The sequence below is a fragment of the Herpailurus yagouaroundi genome, unplaced genomic scaffold (assembly GCF_014898765.1).
Source record: "Herpailurus yagouaroundi ecotype Mexico unplaced genomic scaffold, PumYag 196, whole genome shotgun sequence".
Lineage (NCBI taxonomy): Eukaryota > Metazoa > Chordata > Mammalia > Carnivora > Felidae > Herpailurus > Herpailurus yagouaroundi.
In genome coordinates, this window is record NW_024412427.1 from 35,719,245 (window position 1) to 35,745,810 (window position 26,566).

The 26,566-nt window shown below is 37.1% G+C and overlaps 1 non-coding gene across 1 annotated transcript; it reads left to right on the plus strand.

Moving 5' to 3' along the window:
- Positions 1 to 6,888: 6,888 nt before the first annotated feature.
- On the plus strand, positions 6,889 to 6,992 carry LOC121012605 (U6 spliceosomal RNA). The gene has a single exon (XR_005782185.1). It is a non-coding gene; the product is annotated as a U6 spliceosomal RNA (small nuclear RNA).
- The last annotated feature ends 19,574 nt before the right edge of the window (positions 6,993 to 26,566 follow it).

The following is a 26,566-nucleotide window of genomic DNA, read 5'->3' on the forward strand; positions in this document are numbered from 1 at the left end:
TGAAACATTCAAACTGTCAGTTTGTATGCATTATGGAGGCTGACTCTATAAGTTGGAAAATCCCTTATACAGGTTTGCTCATTTCGACTCTTGAGTGACACATGTCCAGAATAGACAAACGCAAGGCAGGACAGCAAAGATTTCAAAAACTGTATCAATATTGGGACCATCTCTCATAGAAGGAGAGATGGAAAATACCCTAATACTACACATCTTTAAAACATGCATTAAATAATGTAAGGGTCAAAGAGAAAATTATCAAGGATATTAGAAAATACTTTGAATCAAATAAAATTGAAAATACAATATTCTCAAAAACTGTGAGATGCTGCTGAAGCAGAGCACAGACAGAAATTTATGACATTAATGTTTACATTAAAAAGAGAAGAGAGGTTTCCAATCAATGAACTAAGATTGCACCTTAAGAAAATAAGGGGAAAGAGAGCAAATTAAAACCAAAGCAAACAGAGGGAGGTAAAAAACTAACAGTAAGAGCAAAAATCATTGAAATTTAAAATTAAAAAAATAGGGAAAAATTAATAACAAGAACAGGCTCTTCAAAAGGACTTAAAATTGATCAGTTTCTAGTCATGCTGAATAGGAAATATATACAAATTGTGAACAGCTGGAATAAAGTATGCTCTGAAGACATTAAAATGTTAATAAGAGAATGTTTTTCATCATGTAGTAAATGTGAAAATATATATAAAATAAAAAATCCCTTCAGAGATACAAACTACCAAAGCTCGCTCAAGAAAAAAAATAGGTGATCTGAATAGCTCTACCTCTATTAAAGAAATTTAAGTTTTATTAAAACCCTTCTAACAAGGAAAATTCCAGTCCCAGGAAGGCTATACTGACAAATTAGGTCAAGTATTTAAGGAATAAATGATACTAAATTGACACAAAACGTTCTAAAAACCAGAAGATAGGGAATACTTTCCTAATTATTCTATGAGTCTAGCATTATGCTGAAATCAAAATCATATAAGATATTACCATACCTATCATAACAGGAGACACAAAAAAAATCTCAAAAATTAAGTATTGTAATAATAACAGTACTAGTAGTAATAGTAGTAGTAGCAAATCAAATTCAGCAACACAGAAAAGGAGCAGTGCATTATAACCAAATAGAGTTGGCCCCCAGAATGCAACATTGGGTCAACTTTTGGAAATGAATCTGTATAAATTATTGTATCAAGAGACTAAAGACAAACCATATGATCATTTCAATAGATATAGGAAAAGCAAAGTTTGACACCCATTTATTATTAAAAACTCTCAGTAAACTAAAATTAAATGAAACTTAGTTAACCCAATAAAGGTATCTTTAAAAAATTAATATCTACAGGAAACATCATAATCAGTGATAAAAGAAGGAATTAATATTTTCTCCTTAAAGTGATGTTCTCACCATCCCTATTCAAACACACATTAGAAGTCTTAGCTCATACACTAAGGTAAGGGGAAAAAAGGAAATAAAAGGTTTATATATTGGTAAAGAAGAAATTAAAATCCCAAGAGATAGAAAAGTTTAATCTAATGAGTAAATTTAACAAGGAAGAAGATACAAGGTAAATTATCAAAAATAGATTATATTTCTTTGTATTGGCAATGAACAATTGCCAAATTTTAATTTAAAAATCAATACTATTTATAATACAACCAAAAACATAAAATATTTAAGTATAAATTCAACAAATACGTACAGTCTCTGTGTGCTGAAAACTACAAATCACTTCATGGTTTGGAAGTATCAATGTTTTTGACTGGTCAAATTCTCTGCAAGCTCACCTATAGATTCAATACAATCCAGACGTATCTACTGAAACATGGCAGGCCAGAAAGGAATGGCAGGCCAGAAAGGAATGGCAGGAAATCTTCAATGTGATGAACAGAAAAAAATATGCAGCCAAGGATCCTTTATCCAGCAAGTCTGTCATTTAGAATAGAAGGAGAGATAAAGGTCTTCCCAAACAAACAAAAACTGAAGGAATTCATCACCACTAAACCAGCCCTACAAGAGATCCTAAGGCGGATCCTGTGAGACAAAGTACCAGAGACATCACTACAAGCATGAAACCTACAGACATCACAATGACTCTAAACCCATATCTTTCTATAATAACACTGAATGTAAATGGACTAAATTCTCCAACCAAAAGACATAGGGTATCAGAATGGATAAAAAAACAAGACCCATCTATTTGCTGTCTACAAGAGACTCATTTTAGACCTGAGGACATATTCAGATGGAAAGTGAGGGGATGGAGAACTATCTATCATGCTACGGGAAGTCAAAAGAAAGCTGGAGTAGCCATACTTATATCAGACAAACTAGACTTTAAGTTGAAGGCTGTAACAAGAGATGAAGAAGGGCATTATATAATAATTACAGGGTCTATCCATCAGGAAGAGATAACAATATAAATGTCTATGCACTGAATACAGAAGCCCCCAAATATATAAAGCAATTACTCACAAACATAAGCATTGATAAGAATGTGGTAATTGCAGGGGACATTAATACTCCACTTACAACAATGGATAGATCATCTAGACGCAAGATCAATAAAGAAACAATGACTCTGAGTTATACATCAGACAAGATGGACTTGACAGATATATTTAGAACTCTGCATCCCAAAGCAAAGAATATACTTTCTTCTCAAGTGCACATGGAACATTCTCCAAGATAGATCACATACTGGGTCACAAAACAGCCCTTCATAAGTATACAAGAACTGAGATCATACCATGCATACTTTCAGACCACAATGCTATGAAGCTTGAAATCAACCACAGGAAAAAGTCTGGAAAACCTCCAAAAGCATGGAGGTTAAAGAACACCCTACTAAAGAATGAATGGGTCAACTAGACAATTAGAGAAGAAATTTAAAAATATATGGAAACAAATGAAAATGAAAAGACAACAATCCAAACACTAGGATTCAGCAAGACAGTCCTGAGAGGAAAATATATTGCAATCCAGGCCTACCTCAAGAAACGAGAAAAATACCCAAAACAAAAGCTAACAGCACACCTAAAGGAAACACAAGCAGAGAGGCAAAGACAGAGTAAACCCAGCAGAAAAGAGAAATAATAAAGATCAGAACAGAAATAAACAATATAGAATCTAAAAAAAAATATAAATAATAAAAAAAAAAACCAACTGTAGAGCAGATCAATAAAACCAAGAGTTGGTTTTTTGAAAAAATAAATAAAATTGAGAAACCTCTAGCCAGGCTTCTCAAAAAGAAAAGTGAGATGGCCCAAATATATAAAATCATGAATGAAAATGGAATTATTACAACCAGTCCCTCAGAAATACAAGCAATTATCAAGGAATACTGTGAAAAATTATATGCCAACAAACTAGACAACCTGGAAGAACTGGAAAAATTCCTAAACACCCACACACTTCCAAAACTCAAACAGGAATAAATAGAAAGCTTGAACAGATCCATAACCAGCGAAGAAATTGATTCAGTTATCAAAACTCTCCCAACAAATAAAAGTCCAGGACCAGTTGGATTCCGTGGGGAATTCTACCAGACATATAAAGTGGAAATAATACCTATCCTTCTCAAGCTATTCCAAAAAATAAAAAGGGAAGGAAAACTTCCAGACTCATTCTATGAAGCCAGCATTACTTTGATTCCTAAACCAGACAGAGACCCAGCAAAAAGAGAGAACTACAGGCCAATATCCCTGATGAATATGGATGCAAAAATTCTCAATAAGATACTAGCAAATCGAATTAAACAGCGTATAAAAAAGAATTATTCACCGTGATCAAGTGGGATTCATTCCTGGGCTGCAGGGCTGCTTCAACATTCACAAATCAATCAATGTGATACATCACAATAATAAAAGAAAAGATAAGAACCATATGATCCTGTCAATTGATACAGAAAAGCATTTGACAAAATTCAGCATCCTATCTTAATAAAAACTCTCAAGAAATTCAGAATAGAAGGAACACATGTAAATATCATAAAAGCCATTTATTAAAAGCCCACAGCTAATATCATCCTCAATGGGGAAAAACTGAGAGCTTTCTCCTTGAGATCAGGAACACGACAGGGATGTCCACTCTCACGCTGTTGTCTAACATAGTGTTGGAAGTGCTAGCATCAGCAATCAGACAACAAAAGGAAATCAAAGGCATCAAAATTGGCAAAATGAAGTCAAGCTTTCACTTTTTGCAGATGACATGATATTATACATGGAAAATCCGATAGACTCCACCAAAAGTCTGCCAAAACTGATACATGAATTGAGCAAAGCCGCGATACAAAATCAATGTACAGAAATCAGTTGCATTCTTATACACTAATAATGAAGCAACAGAAAGACAAATAAAGAAACTAATCCCATTCACAATTGCACCAAGAAGCATAAAATACCTAGGAATAAACCTGACCAAAGATGTAAAAGATCTGTATGCTGAAAACTATAGAAAGCTTATGAAGGAAATTGAAGAAGATATAAAGAAGTGGAAAAACATTCCGTGCTCATGGGTTGGAAGAATAAATATTGTCAAAAAGTCAATACTACTGAAGGCTATCTACACATTCAATGCAATCCCCATCAAAATTGCACCAGCATTCTTCTCAAAGCTAGGACAAGCCATCCTAAAATTTGTATGGAACCACAAATGTCCCGAATAGCCAAAGTAATTTTCAAGAAGAAGACCAAAGAAGGAGGCATCAGAATCCCAGACTTTAGCCTCTACTACAAAGCTGTCATCATCAAGACAGCATGGTATTGGCACAAAAACAGACACATAGACCAATGGAATAGAATAGAGACCCCAGAATTAGACACACAAGAGTATGGCCAACTAATCTTTGACAAAGCAGGAAAGAATATCCAATGGAAAAAAGACGGTCTCTTTATATATGGTGCTGGGAAAGCTGGACAGCAACATGCAGAAGGTTGAAACTAGACCACTTTCTTACACCATTCACAAAAATAAATTCAAAATGGATAAAGGACCTGAGTGTGAGACCGGAAACCATCAAAACCCTAGAGGAGAAAGCAGGAAAAGACCTCTCTGACCTCAGCCACAGCAATTTCTTACTTGACACATACCCAAAGGCAAGGAAATTAAAAGCAAAAATGAACTATTGGAACCTCATGAAGACAAAAAGCTTCTGCACAGCAAAGGAAACAATCAATAAAAGTATAAGGCAACTGACGGAATGGAAAAGATATTTGCAAATGACATATCAGACAAAGGGCTAGTATTCAAAATCTATAAAGAGCTCACCAAACTCCACAGCCAAAAAACAAATAATCCAGTGAAGAAATGGGCAGAAGACATGAATAGACACTTCTCTAAAGAAGACATCCAGATGTCCAACAGGCACTTGGAAAGATGCTCAATGTCACTCCTCATCAAGGAAATACAAATCAAAACCACACTCAGATATCATCTCACGCCAGTCAAAGTGGCTAAAATGAACACATCAGGAGACTATAGATGCTGGAGAGGATGTGGAGAAATGGGAACCCTCTTGCACTGTCGGTGGGAATGCAAACTGGTTCAGTCCCTCTGGATAACAGTGTGGGGGTTCCTCAAAAAATTAAAAATAGATCTATCCTTTGACCCAACAATAGCACTGCTAGGAATTTGTCCAAGGGATACAGGAATGCTGATGCATAGGGGCACTTGTACCCCAATGTTTATAGCAGCACTTCCAACAATAGCCAAATTATGGAAAGAGCCTAAATATCCATCAACTGATGAATGGATAAAAAAGTTGTGGTTTATACACACAATGGAATACTACATGGCAATGAGAAAGAATGGAATCTGGCCTTTTGTAGCAACGTGGATGGGACTAGAGAGTGTTATGCTAAGTGAAATAAGTCATACAGAGAAAGACAGATACCATATGTTTTCACTTTTATGTAGATCCTGAGAATCTTAACAGAAGACCATGGGGGAGCGGAAGGAAAAAAAAAAAGTTAGAGAGGGAAAGAACCAAAGCATAAGAAACTCTTAAAAACGGAGAACAACCTGCGGGTACATGGGGGTGGGAAGGTTGGGAGGGTGGGTGATTGGTATTGCTGAGGGCAACTTTTGGGATGAGCCCTGGGTGTTGTATTGAAACCAGTTTGACAATAAATTTGATATTAAAAAAAAAAAAGAAAATCCCTGTAGGATCCTTTTTTTTTTTTTTTTTTTTTTTTTTTTTAGGTAGTGACAAATTCTAAAACTTGCTTAGAAAGTTAAAAGAACTAAAATAGCTCAATTTTGGAAATGAAGAACAAAGTGGAGGACGCACAGTATCCAATTTCAAGACTTACTGTAAAGCTATAATGGGTTTTGATGAAGGAACAGACACAAAGATCAATGGAGTTTGAGAGCCCAGAAATAGATTTACATACGTATCTATGGACAACTGATCTTCGACAAAGTACAAAGATAATTCAGTGGGGAAAGACAGTGTGTTCAACAAAAGTTGCTGTAACAGTTAAACATTCAAGTACAAAATAAACATTGATCTATACTTTGCACTACACAAAGTACAGTACACTGTACAAAAATTAACTCAAAATGTATTGTGTACCTATAAAACCGAAAGTGAGAAAACACGTAGAAGAAAACTTACAAAATCTCTGTGACTGCATGTTTGGTAAAATTTCTTAGATTATGATCCCAAAAGTCCAATACATAAAAGGGAAAAATTGATAATAAAATTTTATCAATTTAAAACCATCTACTTTATAAAGATACTGTTAAAATAAAAGAAGCCAAAGATGAGGGGAAAAAAATTTACAAACCATATATTTGAGAAGGTTTCATATATGTTTCATATATGTTTCAGAATAAAGAATTCTCAAAATTCCCAAAAAGAAAAAAGAAATAAGTGTTTGTTTTAGCAGTATATACACTAAAAGTTGGAACAATACAGAGAAGAGTACCGTTGGCCTTATGCATGAATGACTGACAAATTTATGAAGTGTTCCATATTTTCACTGGTTCCAACTAGCAAAAGGTATAAGCTTCCAATTATTAGATAAAGAAGTATTGGAAATGTAATGTACAACATGAGGACTAGAATTAACACTGGTATATGTTGTATTTGAAAGTTTCTAGGAAGTAGATCCTAAAAGTTTTCATCACAAGTAAATAAACTTTTTCTGCTCCTTCTCCTCCTCCTCCTCTTCCGTCTTCTCTTCTTATTCTTTTTCTTCTTATCTTTTTTAATCTATATGAGATTGTAATCAAAACCACGTGAGCTCACTCCTTAGTGAGTCAGAAATTGAACCAAGTAAGTTGTCACAGGAAGAAAACTTTCATGTGCAGCAAATAAGGCCATCATGAGGAAAGGCTTCCAAAGCTATGACTCCCTGAAAGATGGTGAATCAGTTCCTTTTATTTTAGGATTAGGATGAGTATTTAGTTGGGAAGCCTTATCTTCATATGTAGTGGCAGGAATAACCACACCAGCACCTTAAGGCAACATGACTATACATACAATGTATGTTATGTAAATTAGGCTTAGTTTCCTCCTTGGGTGGAGATTTTAGTATTATAATGAGGTAAAAGTAGTGGTAGATCATTTCAGGGGTCACCCCAAGGTCCATCTGCACAAGCTCGAGTTGGGAGGTTTAGCTCAAAGTTTCTGAGTGGTCTGGGGAAGCAGGAGGTCTTATCATTGCAGTCACCATCACCTTGGGGGTGGTTTTAGGTCTCATTTGCCTGGGTTAAGAGGAGAACCTGAAAGAAGAGCTTAGGGGAAAATGTAAGACAAATGTTAGTGAGCACAAGGAGGTGGGCAGTAAAGGCCAGGTCTTGGGGTATATCTGGTGACAAGATGATAAATATAACAAAACTTAATGTTGTCATCACTTCATAATATATGTAGTTCAATATACATACATAGAGCGGAGTATTACTTGGCGATCAAAAAGAATGAAATCTTGCCATTTGCAACAATGTGGATAGAACTAGACTGTATTATGCTAGGTGAAATAGGTCAGTCGCAGAAAGACAAATATCGTATGATTTCACTCACATATGTAATTTAAGAAACAAAACAGATGAACATAGGGGAAGGGAAGCAAAACTAAGAAAAACACAGAGGGAGACAAACCATAAGAGACTCTTAAGTACAAAGAACGGATTGAGCTTTGCTGGCAGGGTGTTGGGTGGTAGAATGGGATAAATGGGAGATTGGCATTAAAGGGGGCACTTGTTGGGATGAGTACTGGGTGTTACATGTAAGTGATGTAGTGATCACTAACTTCTATTCCTGAAAACATTATTACACTATGTTAACGAACTTGGATTTAAATTTTAAAAAAGAAAAAGAAAAAGATGCATATGACAAAACTTGTGAAGGTGGCACATAGTGCCAGAAATTGAGATACTTCACCAAGAATTATCTGTAACTTGTTCAAATTCTAATGTCCTGGCCTCACTCTCAAAGATTCTGATTAATTAAGGCTCTGGTGTAGCTGAGCTTTGAATTTCTAAATATTTCTGATGCTTCCAATGAACAATAGATTTGGGGAACACTAGGATTTCTTCAATATTTCTCAAATTGTGATCTAGATAACATGACCCTTTAGATCTGCATTTCTTAAACTACAATGCATAAAATATTGCTGAAAATGCAGACTCCCTGGCTCTAGGCTCAGAGCTTAAGACTCAGTAAGATCAAGGAACACACATTTGTAACAAGAACACTCAATGGAATCTATTGTAAATGGTCCTCAGATCAAACTGAGGAATTGGATGGACTTGGTATAATGGGCCCTGAGTGTGAAACAAGATGGAGGAGGTTCCCATTAATCAGAAGACCCATGAGAACATCAGATTCTTTCCCCAGAGCTCTGCCATGAAAGCAGGCCTATTGGACATGTGTGAGTCTAACAGTTCCTCCACACCATGGCAGGCCTGTTTTTCTAGATTGCACACATAGAACCTGGTTTTTCAGCAAAACTAACTGTCCCAAACTTCATAGCCTGCAAGACCCAGCCATCTGTTTAATGAGTGCACATGAAATACACACATTGTGGAAATACAGTAAGATGCAAAAGAACTGTTCAATTCATGTATCAGAATCATTATGAATTATTTTTGGGACACTATAACAAAGTGAAAGGAAAATTAACTAAACGATGCCTACTGTTCCCTTGTCTCCCTCACACAGTTTCTCCAGCCCCCCAAAACAAGGGTGTTGTACTAAGCAATCAGAACCACAGTTAATCTAGAGTCTAGACTAAGAAAAGTCTGAGTAATCTGAAATTCTGACCCAAAAGGAGACATAATTTTGGGACAACACCAATTTGAAGATGATGACCAAACAAATTAGCCAAGTCAAGAGAATCTTCAAATCAAAGACAAAGTGAAATCTTTTCAAAGTTGTCATTCCAAGAAGCCATACCCAAGGCCAGCATCAGTCAGAATATGCTGGCATTCCAGGTCACTGAGTGATTTCCCATCTAAGCCTGGCAGACACATCATTCACATCTAAGTTCACAAGGATAAGGGATGAAGCTAAAGCCTATTTCTCAGGTGATAAAGGAAGAGACATTCATGCCAGAATAACTGATGAAGGTAGAGCCCTGTCTGTGGGACATGATCTCCCAGACCCTGTCTAGCCCCCAATATAGATGCGTGATGCAGCTGTTACTCCAATTGAGCTGCATTCTTGGGCTCTTATCCAGACCTCCATTCTTCAGTCTGAACAGGATGCAGAAATGGTTCACTCATAATAAAAATCTATTCAAGACAAGTCCTTTGTTGTTGTGGAAATAGAATGTTCTTGAAAATGTTGCCATTCTGCAAGCAAGATAGAACTAACCTCTAACTTCGCATGAATGAAAAGTGATGTAAAAATTAAGTCAAAACAAAAAAGCACAATGCAACAACCACAGCAGCAACTCTCTTAGCCCTGTGGAAATATTCTGCATTTGTGATTATCCATCTATTTATTATTATTATTATTATTATTATTACATTTCTTTTTCCATTTGGTAAGATCGGTCATTTAGGAGTGGGTTTCGCTAGCTCTGCTGCCTTTTGAGCTGAGAAGCTGCATGATATGTGGAGTCCACAGAAGGGGTGGGGGCTTTATTGCATATCTCTCAGTCGAAAAGCATGCATCCATTGTGCAAGCCTGTCATCATGCTTAACAGCTCTCTCATTAACAGGAAACAGAGCAGTCTTTGTTGCCTCGAAGAGATAATATCAATAGTTACCACACTTGTCTGCAATCCTCCCTCTCCAAGACTGTGGATAATTTGTCTTGAGTTTGACTTGGTTTTCAGATTTTTTTTCATCTCCATGTTAAATATGTCAAGTTTGAGAACGACTGACAAACCAGAGTCCTACATTTCATACTACCAGGTGCTGGGCATTGAACAAAGGAAGTAAACTAAAAGCAAAAACAAACAGACAAACAAAAACTAGCCAGGCCTCTGGGAAGCTAGAACACAACTCAGGGAGATAAAGGGTTTCATAGCAAATGGTGAACCAGGGAAATACTGCCATGTCTCAGGGAGGATGCTCTGATTTAGCCTGACTGTGTGCTAGTAGACTGCCCACTCACCCAGAGGGAGGGCCCTGTACTCTCATGATCTCCAGCACTGGATGCACCTCTCCTTTCCTCTCTGCCTCCTTGGTGGGCTTCCCAGCCAGCTCTCTGGTTACTGGAAAGGTTCATCTTCTCTCCACATTCACTAAGCCCTTCAGCTGACATGTTGGTGAAAATTTTTATTTTATAACTTTTACCTATCTTTCTATTGTCTTCTCTGTCATTATCTTACTGAATTGAAGATTTCCTTTTAGTTACTATGTATGCATTGATTACTTTGAATTTTATTTTAACTTTTTGTATGTTTGCAACTGGCAATACATTCATGAGGTTGAAATTTCAACAACTAAAGAGGGTCTTCTGTAAACTCTCACCTCTATCTCTGAACCTCAGACACCTCATTTCTTATTTACCTCTAGTGAAATATTTTATGCATGTGAAAGCAAATAAATCATAAGAGCATTCACACATACACAAATATTCTTCTCTTTCTGCTTCTACACAAATGATAGATCATTTACACATTCTTCTGTACTTTGCTCTATTTGCTCATCCTGGAAATTATTCAATATCAATACATAAAGAATTACTTCATTTCTTTTTGTGATTGTTGGCCATTCCCTTGATGGAATGTCCCATAATTTATTTAACCCATCCACAATTGAAAGACATCTAGTTTCTTTCCAATATTTTATCTCTGTTCTAGAGGAAAAATTGCTGGATCAAAGGGTACATAAATTCTTAATTTTGAAATCTATTTACAAATTGTCTTTTATAGAGGCTGTATCAGTGAGAACTTCCATCAGGAATGTGTGAGAGCATCTGTTTTCAATCCTTGTTGCCAAAGCAGGGTGGTTATCACTCTGCATGTTTCTGCACTGCTCAGTGAAACCTTGGCATTCCAGCACATTCACCTGCAGGAAAGGGCAAGTCCTTCACCTACACAGCACCCACTTGTGCTTCTGTCCCCTAGCTGCTGTGCCTTTCTCTCAGATTGCTAGTCTTTTGTTTTGAAGGAGCACTTAATATGCTAGGACAGTGAGCTATTTCTATGATATTGGCAGCATATCTCAATTGCTTCTAAGTAATTGTTTGGCTTTTAACTTCACTGTCTTGTGTGTACAGTGCCACAATTTAATTTTATGTAACTAAAATTATTTATTATTGTTTTCTTACTCTGAGCTTTGTTTCATAGTCAGAAAAGCCTCTCATACACTCTCTTTCTGTATGTGTGTGTACACATTAGCTCTCCCATGTTACTTTCTAGCTCTTCATCATTTCACTTTTATATTTAAATATTTGAACCATTTGGAATTTATTCTGAGATAAAGAATAGATATGCATCCAGCTTATTTCATTTTCCATATTACTACTAAATTGTCCCATTGCCATTTATTAAATAATATATATGTTTTCCCTGATGCCTTAAGATGGCATCTGTCCCATACTAGCTTATGTGATTAAGTGTATATCTGGTCTTTGTATTCTGTTCTGCTAATTGCCCAACTATCATTCCTTCTTTTCCACACTACATTTCATTTCATTGCAGTTTTATCATGTTATACTACCTGTCTCCCTAGCCCCTTGTTATTTTTTCATTTTCAGAACTTGCTATGTTCACGTGAACCTTGACTACTTAAAATAACTATTGATACTATTACAGAGCTCTCATCGTATTTCTAAATTAACTAAGGGAGAACGGAAACCTGTTTGATGTTGAGTTTTTCTGCCTAATGACAATGCAGCATGTTCAGCTGGTTCAAATATTCTTTTGTCTCTCAGGAGTGTTTTAACTTATTGTTCAAATAGACTATACACGTTTCATTATATGTATTCCCAGATATTTTACTTTGTATTGTGCTATTATAAAAAGAGTTTTTATTTAAATCTTCTAAAATTTAATTTTGTGTGTGTGTGTTTTTGTGTGTGTGTGTTTGTATACATGAATTCTGAAGTCTTTTATCATTGCTAAAATATTTGGTTGATCATCTTTGGTGTCAATGGTAAAAATTTATGTAATCAGGTATAGTGGTTATTTTGCATCTTTTACCCCATATTTGTACACCTTTATTCATTTTTCTAAGTTTTTTTGGGGGGTATTGTAACATCAGTAACAGCAAATAATATGAGAGATAAATAAGATTTTACAACTTTGTATTGTTTCCAACTTTAGTGAGAGTGCTTTTAGTATTTCCCTACAAAGTACAATTCTTGCTTTGAAATATATGTACACATGTATACGTTTGTGAGTGTGTTGTTTTAAAATTTTCTTAAGGGGCACCTGGGTGGCTCCATCGGTTAAGCGTCTGACTTTGGCTCAGGTCATGATCTCATGGTTTATGAGTTCAAGCCCTGTGTCAGGCTCTGTGCTGACAGCTCAGAGCCTGGAGTCTGCCTCGGATTCTGTGTCTCCCTGTCTCTCGGCCCCTCCCCTGCTCATGCTCTGTCTCTCTCTGTCTCTCAGTAATAAATAAATGTTAAAATTTTTTTTTCTTAAAAATAATGCATTGACATTTATAAAGATCAATACATTATTTTTAAGGGAGTTTTTTTAAACAAAAATGGAAATTTATTTATTTTTTTTAATTTTTTTTTCAACGTTTATTTATTTTTTGGGACAGAGAGAGACAGAGCATGAACGGGGGAGGGGCAGAGAGAGAGGGAGACACAGAATCGGAAACAGGCTCCAGGCTCTGAGCCATCAGCCCAGAGCCCGATGCGGGCTCGAACTCACCGACCGCGAGATCGTGACCTGGCTGAAATCGGACGCTTAACCGACTGCGCCACCCAGGCGCCCCCAAAATGGAAATTTAATTTTATCACATGACTTTTCAACATATTTTGAAATAATTAGATGATAAAAAAATATGTGGTATATGTATACAGTGGATTTATTGTTCAGCCATAAAAATGAATGAAATCTTGTCGTTTGCAACAACATGAATGGAGCTAGAGAATATAAAGCTAAGCGATATTAGAGAAAGATAAGCTACCATATGATTTCACTCATATATGCAATTTAAGAAAAAAAAGGCAAAAAAAAAAAAAGAGAGAGAGAGAGAGAGAGAAACAAAAAGATAGACTCTTAACTACATAGAACAAACTAAAGGTTACCAGACGGGAGGTGGGTAGGGGGATGTATGAAATAGGTGAAGGGACTAAGAATACAGTTATGGTGAGCACTGAGTAATGTATAGAACTGTTGAATCACTGTATTGTACACCTGAGACTAATATAACACTGTATATTAATAATACCGGAATTTAAATAAAAGGGAAAAGAAAAAAAAGATGTCAAAAGTTTTCATTTTTCGATTTTATATATTTTAGAGTTTTTTAATTAGCATCTATAAATAAGATTCGTCTTTGTTTACAATTTATCATGCAATCATTGTCACACTATCGATATCATGCCTCCTTCTTCAAAATATTTTCAAAACTACTATTATTTTTCTTTGGTTTGAAATATTTTACAACTCTTTGGAATTACTAAGCCTTTAAATGTTTGTCAGAATTCTTCATCATGTTTTAACGGTTGAGTAACCTTACAAAAAAAAATCTTCTATAGTGATCTGCCTGTTTAGATTTTCTACCTTTCTAGAGAGATTTTGATACACTATATTTTGTTAGAAAATTACCATTTCCTTCAAGTTTTCAAATATATTTGATAGAATTAAGCAAAGATGTGTCTTAAGACATGTAAATTACCTCTGATATGATTTCCCCCTTATCATTAGTTATTTTCTGTGTTTGCACTTTCTTCCTGTAATTAAATCCGTGACTTTTCTCCTGACTCCTGCTTTAGCTGTACACCAAAGCTTTGATATGTGGAGTTGGTATTCTTGTAATTGTGTTATTGTTGTTTATACTTATATTAACATTTTTATGTGTTTTTCCTTGTTACCAATAACTTTTTCAGAACACCTTAAAATCCAGGTGGTAAAGACTTTTTGTTTTCTTGTTCTTCTATTAAATTCTGGTTTACTGCATGAGATAGGATAATTTGCTATACTTCTGATTCTTAGAATTACTGAAGGCTTTTGTTGTTGTTGTTCCATCATATCACCATATTTTGTGACTGTTCTGTGAGCACATGAAAAATTTTGTATATATAGTAATTAGGTAATCCCTACTAGTCATTATACTCAAGCCTTCTGTGTCCACCTCACACTGCAGGTATAGGTTAGAGAGTTTTGCTGTGTCTAATGCTCAGTAAACCTCTGGTACTCCCTATCTTATAAATACAGTTTCATGCTATTCCATGACTACCAAACTGTGCCCTCCACCCCTTAGCATTTTAAAGTGTCTATTTGTTTTGATGAATGACTTCAGGAGTGGATTCAATTTTATCTGATGTTAAGATGAATTACTTGTTTTCTTTTTGTGCACATATACTAGCTTACAACTGCCCATATTTCTGTGTTCAGATTTTAATGACTAATTTTATCCATGCCTCTTGTCACAGAATAAAGCTGTGCTTTCATTTTAACAGATTACTTCGACCTGTTTTCATTTATTGAAATGACAGATATGCTTAGTGTAAGTTGTATCACTTTATGTTCATTTCTATGTAGTCTGTTTCCATTGTATGTTTCTCTCTAATGATAAAAATCTGTATTTTGGTATTATTGGATTGTCTTCTGTTAAAGCAAGACTACAGGCCAACAGTGGAGTCCCTTATGCTCAGCCCCATGTCACCAAACACAGATCTAACTTAATTACAGCTTTGGCTCTTCCAGAATTGGAATCTTAAACTATTTGGTCTTGAATCGCCTGATCAGCACTAGCGAGGTAATCTGCCTGACAGACCCCTGCCATCTAAAAAAAAGTAATCTTGCAATACCTAACTCACTTTTTTTGCCTGCTGTTTAACTTCCTTGCTCTTTCTCCCTCCTGCCTATAAAAGTCCTTCATTTTGTGCAACATCTCTGAGCTCCTTTCTATCTGCTGGATTTGATGCTGCCCTATTCAAATTGATTTTTGTTCATATAAACTCTTAGATGTTTAACACACCTAGTTTATCTTTTAACACTTTATAAATATAACTTTACATTATACCTTTAATTCTCTACTTTTTTTGGTGGCCAGTAGCTCTTAATTGCCAAAAATCAGTAACAATGAAATTAACATGTTCCATCTTCCCTCACCTTCATCTTCCTGTCCTCTACCACCTGATTTTAGTTAATAACAACCTCCCTTTTCCTTTGTTTGTCTTTTTGTTGTTGTTTTTGAAAAAATTATTTTCACCTTTATTATTTTATTTTTATTTATTTTTTAACATAATTTATCATAAAGTTGGCTAACATACACTGTACCCAGTGTGATCTTGGTTTTAGGGGTAGATTCCCATGATTCATTGCTTACATACAACACCAAGTGTTCCTCCCACAAAGTGTGTCCTCCTCAATACCCATCATCCATTTTTCCCTCTCCCCCACGCTCCTTCATCAACTCTCATTTTGTTCTCTGTATTTAAGGGTTTCTTATGGTGTGCATCCCTCCCTCTCTGTTTGTAACTATTTTTTTCTGCTTCCCTTCCCCCATAGTCTTTTGTTAAGTTTCTCAAGTTCCACAGATGAGTGAAAACATATGGTATCTCTCTTTCTCTGACTGACTTATTTCACTTAGCATAATACCATCCAGTTCCATTCAATGGCAGGATTTAATTCTTTCTCATTGCTGAGTAGTATTCCATTGTATGTGTAAACCACATCTTCTTTATCCATTAATCAGTTGATGGACATTTGGGCTCTTTCCATAATTTGGCTATTGTTGAAAGTGCTACTATAAGCATTGGGATACATGTGCCCCTATGAATCAGCACTTGTGTATCCTGTGGATCAATTCCTAGTAGTGGTATTACTGGGTCGTCAGGTAGTTCCATTTTTTAATTTTTTGAGGAACCTCCATACTGTTTTCCAGAGCGGCTGCACCAGTTTTCATTCCAACTAACAGTGCAAGAGGGTTCCCATTTCTCCACATCCTCACCAGCATCTATTGTTTCCTGACGTGTTAATTTTAGCCACTCTGATAGGTGTGAGGTAGTATCTCAGTGTGGTTTTGATTTGTATTTCCCTGAGGAGAAGTAACTTTGAGCATCTTTTCATGTGTCTGTTGGCCATCTGGATGTCTTCTTTGGAAAAGTGTCTTATAATGTCTTTTGCCCATTTCTTCACTGGATTGTATTTCAGGTGTTGAGTTTGGTAAGTTCTTTATAGATTTTGGATACTAACCCTTTATCCGATATGTTATTTGCAAATATCTTTTCCCATTCCGTCCATTGCCTTTTAGTTTTGGTGATTATTTCCTTTGCCGTGCAGAAGCTTTTTATTTTGATGAGGTCCCAATAGTTCATTTTTGCTTTTAATTCCCTTACCTTTGAGACACGTTAAGCAAGAAATTGCTGTAGCTGAGGTCAAAGAGGTTGGTGCCTATTTTCTCCTCTAGAGTTTTGATGGTTTCCTGTCTCACTTTTAGGTCTTTCATCCGTTTTGATTTTATTTTTGTGAATGGTGTAAGAAACTGATGGTCCAGTTTTATTCTTATGCATATTGTTGTTCAGATCTCCTAGCACCATTTGCTAAAGAAACTGTCTTTTATCCACTGGATACTCTTTCCTGCTTTGTCAAAGATTAGTTGACCATACATTTGTGGGTCCAGTTCTGGGTTCTCTATTCTATCCCATTGGTCTATGTGTCTGTTTTTGTGCCTATACCATACTGTCTTGAGGATTACAGCTTTGTAGTAGAGGCTAAAGTCTGTGATTGTGATGCCTTCCACTTTGGTTTTCTTTTTCAACATTATTTTGGCTATTTGTGGTCTTTTGTGGTTCCATACAAATTTTAGGATTGTTTGTTCTAATTTTGAGAAGAAAGCCAGTGCCATTTTGATTGGGATTGCATTGAATGTGTAGATTGCTTTGGGTAGTACTGACATTTTAACAATATTTATTCTTCCAATCCATGAGCATCAAATTTTTTTTCCATTTCTTTGTGTCTTCTTCAATTTCCTTCATAAGTTTTCTATAGTTTTCAGCATACAGAACTTTTACATCTTTGGTTAGGTTATTCCCAGGTATTTTATGTTTTTTGGTGCAATTGTAAATGGGATCAATTTCTCGATTTCTCTTTCTGTTCCTTCATTATTGGTGAATGTCTATTCACCAATATTGGTTGTCTAAACAACCAATTTCTGTACATTGATTGTGTATCCTGCAACTTTGCTGAATTCATGTATCAGTTCTAGCAGCATTTTGTTGGAGTCTTTCAGGTTTTCCATGTAGGGTATCATGTCATCTACAAAAAGTGAAAGTTTGACTTCTTCTTTGCTGATTTGGATACATTTTATTTCATTTTTTTTTGTCTGATTGCTGATGTGAGGACTTCCAACACTATGTTAAACAACAGTAGTAAGAGTGGAGGGCTTTCCCCAATGAGGATGATATTAGCTGTGGGCTTTTCATATATGGCTTTTATGATGTTAAGGTATATTTCTTCTATCCTAATTTTCTTAAGGGTTTTTATTAAGAAAGGATGTTGTATTTTGTCAAATGCTTTTTCTGCATCTATGGACAGGATCATATTGTTCTTATCCTTTCTTTTATTAATGTGATGTATCACATTGATTGATTTGTGAATATTGAACCAGTCCTACAGCCCAGGAATGAATCCCACTTAATCATGGTGAAAAATTATTTTTGTATGCTGTTGAATTCAACTTGCTAGTATCTTGTTGAGAATTTTGGCATCCATGTTCATCAAAGATATTGGCTTATAATTCACCTTTTTTTGTGGGGGTCTCTGCCTGGTTGGGAATCAATGTAATGCTGGTTTCATAGAATGAGTCCAGATGCTTTCCTTCCATTTCCATTTTTTGGAACAGTTGAGAAGGATAGGTGTTAACTCCACTTTACATGCCTGGTATAATTCCCTAGGGAAGCCATCTGGCCCAGGAATATTATTTATTCGGAGATTTTTGATAACTGACTCAATTTCTTTGCTAGTTATGGGTCTGTTCAAATTTTCTATTCCTTCCCATTTGAGTTTTGGTAGTGTGTGGGTGCTTAGTAATTTGTCCATTTCTCCCAGGTTGTCCCGTTTATTGGTACATAATTTTTCATAGTATTCTCAGATAATTGTATTTCTGAGGGGTTAATTGTAATATGTACACTTTCACTTGTGGTTTTATCTATTTGGGTCATCTCTCTTTTCTTTTTGAGAAGTCTGGCTAGGGGGTTATCAATTTTGTTTATTTAAAAAAAGCTCTTAGTTTCATTGATCTTTTCTACTTTATTTTTTTTTATTTCTATATTGTTTATTTCTGCTCTGATCTTTATTATTTCTTTTCTTCTGCTGGGTTTGGGCTTTCTTTGTTGTTCTGCTTCTATTTCCTTTAGTTGTGCTGTTAGCTTTTGCATTTGAGATTTTTCTTATTTCTTGAGATAAGCCTGGATTGCAATGTGTTTTCCTCTTAGGACTGCCTTTACTGCATCCCAAAGGGTTTGGATTGTTGTGTTTTCATTTTCATTTGTTTCTTTTTTTTTTTTTTCTTTCATTTCTTCTTTAATTGCCTGGTTGACCCATCCGTTCTTTACTAAGATGTTATTTAACCTCCATGCATTTGGACGTGTTCCAACTTTCCCCTGTGGTTGATTTCAAGTTTCATAGCATTGTAATCTGAAAGTGTGCACGGTATGATCTCAGTTCTTTTATATTTATTGAGGGCTGTTTTGTGACCCAGTATGTGATTTATCTTGGAGAATGTTCCATGTGCACTAGAGAAGAAAGCATATTCTGATGCTTTGGGATGTAGAGTTCTAAATATATCTGTCAAGTCCATCTGGTCTAATGTATCATCCAGGGTGATTGTTTCTTTATTGATTCTCTGTCTAGATGATCTGTTCATTGTTGTAAGTGGAGTATTAAAGTCCCTGCAATTACCACATTCTTATCAATAAAGGTTGCTTATGTTTGTGACTAATTCTTTTCTATATTTGGGTGCTTCCAAATTTAGGGCATAGACATTTATAATTATTAGCTTTTCTTAATGGATAGACCCCATAATTATGATATAATGCCCTTCTTCATCTCTTGTTACAGCCTTTAGTTTAAAATCTAGTTTGTCTGATGTAAGTATGGCTACTCCAGCTTTCTTTTACTTCCAGTAGCATGATAGATAGTTCTCCATCCCCTCACTTTCAATCTGAAGGTGTCCTCGGGTCTAAAATGGGTCTTTTGTAGACAGCAAATAGTTGAGTCTTGTTTCTTTATCCATTCCGATACCCTATATCTTTTGATTGGAGCATTTAGCCCATTTGCATTCAGTGTAATTATTGACAGATGTGAATTTAGTGCCATTGTGTTATCTGTAGATTTCATGCTTGTGGTGATGTCTCTGGTCCTTTGTAGTCTTTGCCACATTCCACTCACAGAGTTCCCCTCAGGATCTCTTGCAGGACTGGTTTAGTGGTCATTAACTCCTTCAGTTTTTGTCTGGGAAAACTTATATATCTCCTTCTATTCTGAATGACAGTCTTGCTGGAAAAAGGATTCTTAACTGCATATTTTTTTCCTATTCAGCACATTGTATATTTCCTGCCACTCCCTTCTAGGCTGCCAAGTTCCAGTGAACAGGTCTGCTACTACCATTATCTGTTTACCCTTATAATATAAGGCTTGTTTGTCTCTAGTTGCTTTCACAATTCTCTCTTTATCTTCGTATTTTGCTAGTTTCACTATGATATGTCATGTAGAAGACCGATTCCTTTTGCGTCTGAAGGGAGTTCTTTGTGCCTCCTGGATTTGAATGTCTGCTTCCTCCCCCAGATTGGGGAAGTTTTCAGCTATGGTTTGTTCAAGTACACCTTCTGCCCCTTTCTCTCTCTTTTCTTCTTCTGGAACTCCTATGATATGGATATTATTACATTTCATTGAATCACTTAATTCTCTAATTCTCTTCTTGTGGTCTAGAATTTGTTTATCTTTCTTTTTCTCAGCTTCATCTTTTTCCATAATTTCATCTTCTATTTCACTTATTTTGCCCTCTGCCTCTTCATTCCTCACTGTCACTGCCTCTAGTTTATTTTGCATCTCACTATAGCATTTTTTAATTCATCATGGCTATGTTTTAGTTCCCAGATCTCTGCAGCAATAAATTCTTTGCTGTCTTCTATGCTTTTTTCCAAGCCCAGTGATTAATCTTATGACTATTGTTCTAACGTCTTGATTAGATATATTGTTTGTATCTGTTTTGATAAATTCTTTAGCTGTCATTTCTTTCTGGAATTTCTTTTAAGAAGATTTCTTCTGTTTCATCATTCTGGCTAGTTTTTTCTGTCCCTTATGTGTTCTAAAAGCTTGTTATGTGTGCTGCACTGCAAGCACTGCTATATTAAAGAGGGGTCATACACTGTTCAGGGCCTGGTCCTTAAGGAGGTGTTTTTTGGAGTGTGTTACATGCTCTCTGTTGTTGTGACTCTGATTTCTTTATCTTCCTACTCGTAGTAATGGTTTGAACCCTCCACCAGGTGTGCTTTGATTCTTTTATTGAAGTAACCTGGAAAAAAAATTAAAGGGGAGTGCAGTGGTGGTGGAAGAGGCCTTATCCCACACACATAGAGGAATGACAGTTTCAGGGAAAAAGAAAATAAAAGAAAATTGACTGGACAGAGAAACTATATGGCTTAATTAGAGAGAGAGAGAGAGAGGAAAATAAAAAAGGAAATATACAACAGGTAAAAAGAGAATAAATTAAATATGTCTGATTAAACAAACCAACAGCCAGAATAACCAGAGTAGAGAAGGGAAGAAATAAGAAAAAGAAAAGGAATAAAAACGTGTGTGTGTGTGTGTGTGTGTGTGTGTGTGTGTGTGTATAATATATATAATATTATATGAATTAAATCAGAAAATGCAAAACCTCTGGGTGCGTTGGAATCGGTGGCAGAGCTGGTCTGGAAGAGGGGTTGTGTGACAGGACACTATCAATCTTTGGTAGATACACAGTTACTAGGTGCAGAGGGGCGTGGTTTTGTGTAGGCCAGTGGGACCTCCACTGTGGGCCCACTATCAGTTCCCTGAGGTCCCATCTTGTTGGTGATGGAGAGAAAAATGACCACACCCTAGTCTCTCCTCCCTGGATCAGGTATCCCAAACCACTCTGTTCATGCCATCCTCACAGTGCTATACAGGGCATGAGTGGGCCTTTTTTTTTCCCACTCCACAGTCTCCAGTGCCTCCCAAGTGCTTGGCTGGTATTCAAACCCAATGTCTTAAAATATCCTGCTCCGTGTGCCCTGGTTCCAAGGAAGTGCCACTTCAGCCCCACAACTAAGGGCCTCTGGCTCCTCCCAGTGTCACAAGGGTGGGAACAAGATGGTTTGTCACTCTCCACTGACTCCTGCATCTCTCTGGCACTGGGCTGGGATTCAAACCCCTATCTCTTAAAGGATCCTGCTCTGCACTTCCCGATACTTGGGAAATGCCACTCTGCCCCACTGATAAAGGGCCTGTGGCTGGTGGGTACAGGCAGGGATCTTTGTTCTTGGAATGGCTCTTTGCCTTCTTCCCACAGCACTCAAGGGATAGGATTGCTTTGTCCCACTGCGGACTGCATCTCTAAGCTAGTTACTGATCCTGGGGTTAGCTTCCCTCTCCATACATGCATGAACAATGCAGCTGTCTCCAGTACGGAGAAAGCCCCACAGTTAGAAATTGAATGTTTCTCCATTTTTTTCCTATCCCTGGCCCTAGTTTTTCTCTTGTCCAAATACCATCCTACACTTCCACAACCTTTCTCTTCCTTTGTCTCTCTGCAGAAGTGAATCCCTCCCCTCCATGCCTACACCACTGTTTTCTCTCCAAGTTCACAATCATAAACCTAGGGCCCGCCAAGTTGTCCCTGTGGCCCCTGGAGATGTCTCTGTTACTCTCCAGCCTACTCTTGGCATTCCAAGCCTTCTGGCCTCAACACCCCTGTGTTTGAGGGATGAGGGAACTTTGAGTCCCCCTACTTCTCTGCCATGTTGCATTCCCCCCTCCTTTTTCTTAAAAACACCCCTACATGTAGTATTATATTTGTCAGTTTTAAATATCCTTGGATTTCCCTACACAATTCAGTATGAGGGAATAAGCACAATTTTTACTTACCATATTTTTTCTTCCATCTGACCTATCCTTGAGTTATGTTGTTATTTCACTGTCATGACTTATAACATCTCTAGTCATCCATTACTTTAGTCCCTGACTTCATTTTAATTTAATTTAATTTTATTTTTTTAAATCAACTTTCTTTTTTTTAATTTTTTTTAACGTTTATTTATTTTTGAGACAGAGAGAGACAAAGCGTGAACAGGGGAGGAGCAGAGAGAGAGACACACACACAGAATCTGAAACAGGCTCCAGGCTCTGAGCTGTCAGCACAGAGCCGGACGCGGGGCTCGAACGCACGGACCGTGAGATCATGACCTGAGCCGAAGTCCGACGCTCAACCAACCACGCCACCCAGGCGCCCCTATTTCTATGGCTAAATAAATTCAATTTTCACAAATAGTCTTTTCTTTGATTATTTAGTTATTTCCCTGGATGGTGGAAATTTTCATTCAGTGAGTCCCTCAAGAATAGCTCCTGGGAAAACTACTCCCCAAGTTGCTACAGGCTTACTGATGCACATCTGTTCTCTTTGTGTAGAGCAGCTATGTGCTGGGTATAAATGTCTGAATCATTCTCTTTTTACCTAGGGGTTTCCAGGTGATGCTGTCCTCTCTTCTAGCATTGATGCTGCCATGGAGACCCCCATGGCCAGAAAGCCTAAACTCTGTCTCTCTTACATGGCTTGCTATGCTTATCTTCATTTTGGAGGTTTGGTACCTTTACTAAGTGTCAATTCTAACTGACCTGTGTCTATGTTTATTGGTATGTTGTGAGCGAGCCCTTTTGCTATGAAATTAATCTCCTTTGATTTATTTCAGGAAGTTTTTCTTAATCATGTCTTCAAATACTCTGTTTCAGTATTTTGGATTTCATCTTCCCAGCTCTAATTATGTGTATGTTCACATTCCTTTACCTATCTACCATATATAATATTATTGCTACTTTTAAACTATTTATTTCTGAATGAAATATGGCCCTTTGTAGCAACGTGGATGGAACTGGAGAGTGTTATGCTAAGTGAAATAAGACATACAAAGACAGATACCATATGTTTTCACTCTTATATGGATCCTGAGAAACTTAACAGAAGACCATGGGGGAGGGGAGGGAAAAAAAAAAAGAGGTTAGAGTGGGAGAGAGCCAAAGCATAAGAGACTCTTAAAAACTGAGAACAAACTGAGGGTTGGTGGCGGGTGGGAGGGAGGGGCGGGTGGGTGATGGGTATTGAGGAGGGCACCTTTTGGGATGAGCACTGGGTGTTGTATGGAAACCAATTTGACAATAAATTTCATATATTAAAAAAAATAAAACCCCAAGGACAGAAAAAAAAAACTATTTATTTCTTTATTATTTCACATTGCTTATTTTCCCCTTTCTGTCTTCTCTGTAGTTTACTATGTTTTCAGGAATATCTATTCTCTATTGTGCACCCTCCAATTTCACCTTGATTTCAGTGCTGGTATTGTGCTGTGTTTCCTCCTTCTTTGCTGTCCTCCACCTGCTCACACTTCATTGTCCCCATTGGCTGGTGTGCTTTTCCTCATTTTTCTTTGTGGTTTGTGTTCCTGCTTCATAAGTTATTGACTAAAACTCTGTTTGCCTCACAGAAACCGTTCTCTATAAATTTTCTTCATCTGCTACTTGCTTTTTCCTACCTCTTACCTCATTATTTTTTTCTTATGGTCATTTTTAGAGATGTTGTCATTTTATTCTTTTCATTTTTAGAGATGTTGTCTCTAAATTTTAGAGATGTTGGGGCGCCTGGGTGGCTTAGTCGGTTAAGCGTCTGACTTCAGCCAGGTCACGATCTCGCGGTCCAGGAGTTCGAGCCCCGCGTCAGGCTCTGGGCTGATGGCTCAGAGCCTGGAGCCTGTTTCTGATTCTGTGTCTCCCTCTCTCTCTGCCCCTCCCCCGTTCATGCTCTGTCTCTCTCTGTCCCAAAAATAAATAAACGTTGAAAAAAAAATTAAAAAAAAATAAATTTTAGAGATGTTGTCTCTAGATTTTATTGTAATACTTATTTTTTAATCAGGAGCTTTTTCTTCTGGGCCATCTATGGGCAAGATATTTAAATTTGGACAGGAGTAGAACAGAGCATGGAAGCTTCTGGATAACAGTATGAGGCTTCTCCTCTCTACTCCAGCTGCAAAGGATGACAGTGTCTTACAAAATGGGATCCTCACTTAGCCCTGCCTCTGCTGCCTCTAAGAACCAGAGTTCAGAGATATTCCTCCAATTAGCAATATACTCTTCAGGCTACAACCATCCAAGGAATCTGAGTTTCTTTTTTTTTTTTTAATTTTTTTTTCAGCATTTATTTATTTTTCGGACAGAGAGAGACAGAGCATGAATGGGGGAGGGGCAGAGAGAGAGGGAGACACAGAATCGGAAACAGGCTCCAGGCTCCGAGCCATTAGCCCAGAGCCTGACGTGGGGCTCGAACTCACGGACCGCGAGATCGTGACCTGGCTGAAGTCGGACACTTAACCGACTGCGCCACCCAGGCGCCCCGGAATCTGAGTTTTAAACCTCAAGGTATGCCTCTTAGATTTAGGTTTACTTTCCTTGCTAATTTTGAGTCCTGCAACTAAGCATCCTACCTCTGCATTCCCTCAAAGTGTCCTTGCCTTATATTCACCACTTTTAGTGGCATTTCTAACCACTTTCAATTTAGGAGGGTGTAGGCTTCTCCTTGGTTTACTGAAGGTGAAGTTAGTGTTTTCATTCCACATTCTCATGGCTGCTTTTCAGAAATTTTCCATGAATAAAACAAGGAAATGTGTAGTTTATGACTGTCTTAAAAATAAAAGTCCCTATCTCCCTTGGTTCTTTTTTGGCTTTGCAAATGTCTTCTGTTATTGTGTCACCATATGGGTAACTTTATTTCTGGTGTTTTATTTTTAAGCCAAAATCATGAAGTATCATGTTGTCAGATCTATCAAGTTTTCATCCTAGAGTTTGTGTTTTTGGTGCCTTTTTAAAAATGTCTTTCACTTACCCCCTATTCACAAAAATATTCTGCTGTGGTATGCTCTACCCATTTGCCTCAGTACTCTACAATTCAATCTTGTCTCTGTTTTCTGAATGTGAATTAGGAATACAGGAAACTAATGTTCCTGTACATTTGATGTAACAGCTTAATAGAAAACCTTGCTCATGTGCACCCTACTGATTCTGTTTCTCCGTAGAACCCAGACTAATACAGCCATTGTTGTTAGGAGGTATATATAGTCAACAAAAGTAAGAACTTGGGCTCTACTTCTATGCAGAAATGAGAGCATGGCACATGGAGACGTGTGTGTGTGTGTGCGTGTGTGTGTGTGTGTGCACATGTGTGTGTTAGAACTTTGGAGTCACTTCACACTGACTATTATGCCAACCAGATCCATCTGACACCATGAGCCCTGATGTTGGCTATTTCTCACTCTTGGTGAAACAGGGCCTTGCTTGGACATGGGCCTGAGGAAATAACTGGAAAAAATGGGAAGAAAGTCTTGCTTCCAGACACCATTTTTAGTCTGGCCCATGAAGGACAGGGAGAGAGATGAGGCAAGAACCACTGGCCCAAATCAAGGGCACAGTAAAGATGTCCTGGGGGACCTAGAGCTCACAATTTGTAAAGGAGGGATTGAAACTTATTCAATAAAGTCAGAAGCAATCATCCAAAGTTTCTATAAAGAGAATAATTTAAAAGACTTGGTTTACCAATATCTACAGGGTAAACCGCTCTTCAGGAATCCCACCACTGCCTGAAATGAGGCCAGTCACTGGGTCCTCCAAAGGGCAAGGGTCAGCTGATGGCGTCTTGTGGGCCCCTGTCCATGGAACTGAATCAGAGTCAAGGATGACTTTGAAT